At 47.6% G+C, this 5,014-nt stretch overlaps 1 long non-coding RNA gene across 1 annotated transcript; it reads right to left on the bottom strand.

Moving 5' to 3' along the window:
* Positions 1-1,811: 1,811 nt before the first annotated feature.
* Positions 1,812-5,014, bottom strand: LOC147049823 (uncharacterized). The gene is made up of 4 exons (XR_015067430.1): positions 4,597-5,014; positions 3,739-3,892; positions 2,541-2,599; positions 1,812-2,454 (listed from the first exon to the last, which is right to left on the bottom strand). It is a non-coding gene; the product is annotated as an uncharacterized LOC147049823 (long non-coding RNA).

The raw sequence follows: 5,014 nt of genomic DNA, 5'->3' as shown, positions 1-5,014 counted from the left end.
TATCACTGCTTAGCGTGCTATCGCTTGAGAGGGTGCTGTCACTGCTTAGCGTGCTGTCGCTAGACAGGGTGCTATCGCTGGAGAGGGTGCTGTCACTGCTTAGCGTGCTGTCGCTAGACAGGGTGCTATCGCTAGAGAGGGTGCTATCACTGCTTAGGGTGCTGTCGCTAGACAGGGTGCTATCGCTGGAGAGGGTGCTGTCACTGCTTAGCGTGCTGTCGCTAGACAGGGTGCTATCGCTGGAGAGGGTGCTGTCACTGCTTAGCGTGCTGTCGCTAGACAGGGTGCTATCGCTAGAGAGGGTGCTATCACTGCTTAGGGTGCTATCGCTGGAGAGGGTGCTGTCACTGCTTAGGGTGCTATCGCTTGAGAGGGTGCTATCACTGCTTAGCGTGCTATCGCTTGAGAGGGTGCTGTCACTGCTTAGCGTGCTATCGCTAGAGAGGGTGCTGTCACTGCTTAGCGTGCTATCGCTGGACAAGGTGCTATCACTAGAGAGGGTGCTGTCGCTTGAGAGGGTGCTGTCACTGCTTAGCGTGCTGTCGCTAGACAGGGTGCTATCGCTGGAGAGGGTGCTGTCACTGCTTAGCGTGCTGTCGCTAGACAGGGTGCTATCGCTAGAGAGGGTGCTATCACTGCTTAGGGTGCTATCGCTGGAGAGGGTGCTGTCACTGCTTAGGGTGCTATCGCTTGAGAGGGTGCTATCACTGCTTAGCGTGCTATCGCTTGAGAGGGTGCTGTCACTGCTTAGCGTGCTGTCGCTAGACAGGGTGCTATCGCTGGAGAGGGTGCTGTCACTGCTTAGCGTGCTGTCGCTAGACAGGGTGCTATCGCTAGAGAGGGTGCTATCACTGCTTAGGGTGCTGTCGCTAGACAGGGTGCTATCGCTGGAGAGGGTGCTGTCACTGCTTAGCGTGCTGTCGCTAGACAGGGTGCTATCGCTGGAGAGGGTGCTGTCACTGCTTAGCGTGCTGTCGCTAGACAGGGTGCTATCGCTAGAGAGGGTGCTATCACTGCTTAGGGTGCTATCGCTGGAGAGGGTGCTGTCACTGCTTAGGGTGCTATCGCTTGAGAGGGTGCTATCACTGCTTAGCGTGCTATCGCTTGAGAGGGTGCTGTCACTGCTTAGCGTGCTGTCGCTAGACAGGGTGCTATCGCTGGAGAGGGTGCTGTCACTGCTTAGCGTGCTGTCGCTAGACAGGGTGCTATCGCTAGAGAGGGTGCTATCACTGCTTAGGGTGCTGTCGCTAGACAGGGTGCTATCGCTGGAGAGGGTGCTGTCACTGCTTAGCGTGCTGTCGCTAGACAGGGTGCTATCGCTGGAGAGGGTGCTGTCACTGCTTAGCGTGCTGTCGCTAGACAGGGTGCTATCGCTAGAGAGGGTGCTATCACTGCTTAGGGTGCTATCGCTGGAGAGGGTGCTGTCACTGCTTAGGGTGCTATCGCTTGAGAGGGTGCTATCACTGCTTAGCGTGCTATCGCTTGAGAGGGTGCTGTCACTGCTTAGCGTGCTATCGCTAGAGAGGGTGCTGTCACTGCTTAGCGTGCTATCGCTGGACAAGGTGCTATCACTAGAGAGGGTGCTGTCGCTTGAGAGGGTGCTGTCACTGCTTAGCGTGCTGTCGCTAGACAGGGTGCTATCGCTGGAGAGGGTGCTGTCACTGCTTAGCGTGCTGTCGCTAGACAGGGTGCTATCGCTAGAGAGGGTGCTATCACTGCTTAGGGTGCTATCGCTGGAGAGGGTGCTGTCACTGCTTAGGGTGCTATCGCTTGAGAGGGTGCTATCACTGCTTAGCGTGCTATCGCTTGAGAGGGTGCTGTCACTGCTTAGCGTGCTATCGCTAGAGAGGGTGCTGTCACTGCTTAGCGTGCTATCGCTGGACAGGGTGCTGTCGCTAGAGAGAGTGGTGTCACTGGTTAGCGTGATATCATTTGTGGTTTGACTTGAAGTCGTCTGCGTTGCTTCCGTCGTTTGGTTTCTCGGCCGGCAAGGGTGATATTCATAAAAGACAGAGTCGTTGTCTTCTTTGTGGGAGGTATACTTGCAAGGTTTTTTTTCTTTATGGCAAGGGGGATGTTTTTTATCGGGGTAGTCACTGGTATGCCGGCAAGGATGTTGTTTATGAATGTCGCCACGGTGATGTCGGCAAGGCTTTTTTTTCCCCCGATTGGAGTCACGGGTATGGGGACAAGACGGTTTTTTCTCGTGGGCGGAGTCACCGGTTTTCCGGCAAGGGCTATTTTCTCCATGTGGGTTCAGTTTGTCATTTGTGTCGTCGTGGGAATTCCTTTTATTTGTGCTGTCATATTTGCGTGAGCTTTCTGAGGGAACATTAAGATTATGTTGGCTGGCCTCCGGTAAAAAAACGGGATTATCCTTGTGGAGGTCTTCTGGTCCTAAATTCTCCTTTAGCGTCCTTGAGTATTTTTTCCTTGTTGGCAGACTGGTGATTCCTATGTTCATGTGTTGACAACAAAGTTTCATGATGACTTTTTTTCTGACTGTTTGTTACATATTAGTTTGGAGATTGAATACTTACTGACAAGGAGAAGGAGAATGGTGAATATTTGGAAAGTGATCATTGTAGCAGATGATGTCCTGGAAAGAGTAAATAAATGTGTGTCACATTGATAACTATTCATCATCCATTTCATTTCTGACAATTATTCGGGGTTGGGTCGCGGAGGAAGCTTCTTAAACAGGGAAGCCCGGACTTCCCTCGTTCCAGCCCCTTCTTTTAACCCTTCGGAGGTGTGTGTGTGTTATCCCAAGGCGTTTCCAGGCTACCTGAGAGACATTCACTCCAGACTGCTCCAATGAGAGTTGGAGAGGGTACCACATTATCCGGAGAACAATAGAGATGCACTACTGTGGCCAGTGAGGCTGAGAGATGTCATACTGTAGTTGCTAGTCCAGAAGCACCATCCCATGCAAATTTGTCAACCAGGAGTCTTTAAGGACTCACCCTGGAAACTTTTCAAACCACCTAGTGGACTTCAAACCCCAGAGATAGTAGACTCCACCTTGGGGTCCCCATAATCTGCTTCCTTCAAGGAAGGTGTGTGTATGTCTGCAATTGAGGAAGTCTTCAACGTATTCCCTCACTCCACTGACTCACAGTGTCTCGGTTAGCTTACACGGTACACTCCACCCCCCAGACAACCTTTGTCTTTAGGAATTTGGATCATGTCACCCAATGACACAAAAGAGTGATTCATTTTAAGAGCAAATGACAAACGTGACCATTCAAATGAAGAGTCGCACGCTATCCTGCACCCTCAAAAAGTCCATCTGTACATGCATGGACAGACGTGACGTGACAAAAGACTTTTCCATGGATGATGTCGGATGAAACGGAAGCACCTGTGCCCAGTCGCTATGATTTGCATAACATGGTTCCCAATATTGCTGCACTACTGGTCCACACGCCTTACCATTAACCTTTTAAACACAATATCTTTGATCATTTTTGCGCATTACTAATTGTGCTTAACATGTTCTGCCCACACCCAAACCGTCTTTAACTTCTGTAGTCGGCCTTGAGACTCAACATGAGGCCAAAAAGAATGTTCAGTGGCTTGATAACAGCAATCAACATTTGCTCATGATGTGTGAGCTACAATGAGAAATGGAGTCATCAAATAAATGAGCAAATGTCTCTTTGAGAAGTTCATGTCCAAAAGAAAAAAAATGGCTATTTTGATTTCTGCCGGTGTGCATCATTCGGTAAAACCTACCAGTGGAAAGGAGCTGGAAAAGGTTCCTTCTGGGATGTAGTGAGTCCAAGAGAATTTTGTCAGCCCAAACTTCTGGCAGTCCTTAAGGAGACCAATGATCCTCTCGGCAGTCCCAAGTATCGCTTGTACTTCTTTGTTGCGACGCCAAACCAGACTGCAATGGATGGACAAGAATTTAATGACTGCCATAGAGAACAAAACCTTTTTTTTGCCCATTTGAAATCCACTTCCAAATGAGGTGATGGGGAATTTGTAGAAAAACAAAACGGGAGTTAACAACCGTAAAATATAGATATATATATATTTTTTTTAAAATGCACTGAATGAGTAGTCAACAATAAAAACCTGGAATTTCACTTAACATGACATTTCTGGAATAATAATTCATGGGCTCTCTGCTTGTGTGCAGACTCTGACTTTTTCATTGGCAATCTAATTTAAACCCGTCATACCGACATTGGTTAAGCGATTGAGCTATGTTAAGTCGAGAAAATGTTCAAGTTTGACCTTTCAATGACACATTTGATAGTTACAACTCATTTCTACTATGCTCAAATCATCGAGGTTCCCGTCACATCATTTTTATCTTAGTTCTCGTATTTTTCTCTTTTTGTTTGCCAGCCTTTGGAGGTGAGTACATTTTTCACTGTTAATATGTTTGAAAGTTGTATGTTCATAAAAACTGCTAAATAAATTTGATTCAAAAAACCAAAAACAAAATGGACTGGTCAGTCAGTCTGCCGCACAAATGAAGGATGTTGGTCAAAGTTCTACGGCCGGTCCTAGATGCTATTGCCATAAAAACACCTCAAGAACCTGAGCATGATATTTGCAAGTGAAGCAGGAGAAAGAACTTACCGTGCCGGATGAAGTAAGTAAATCACAGAATGCCTTAGTTTGGCTCCTGTCCTATGTATCACCTCGCAACTGAGTTGTGATGGCTAATAAGTGTAATGATTGAATGTTCCTCCCATGCAAAGGCGTAGTCATTAGGGCGTGCCATTTAATTTAAAAAAAAAAATGGGATTGTTTTTAATTGACGTTATGAAGCAACAAAACACGTCATCAAGTGGCATTTTCCATGTCATGTGTTCGAACTAGCAGAAATATGCGGACTGCTACTCAATGGTCATTCTCGCAGCCAATTATTCCAAGCACTGGCGTACGGGAGCACTATCCGAAAAAAAAACACTTAAGGTGTGTCACCTAATGACCGTAAGGTGTGGTTGCATCTTTTCAGTGTCGCTAACAACAATTGTGTGAGCTTAAGATTCAC

This window comes from Syngnathus leptorhynchus, chromosome 10 (genome assembly GCF_054491065.1).
Source record: "Syngnathus leptorhynchus isolate UIUO chromosome 10, UIUO_Slep, whole genome shotgun sequence".
NCBI classification, from domain to species: domain Eukaryota; kingdom Metazoa; phylum Chordata; class Actinopteri; order Syngnathiformes; family Syngnathidae; genus Syngnathus; species Syngnathus leptorhynchus.
This window is presented reverse-complemented; position numbering and strand designations above follow the sequence as displayed.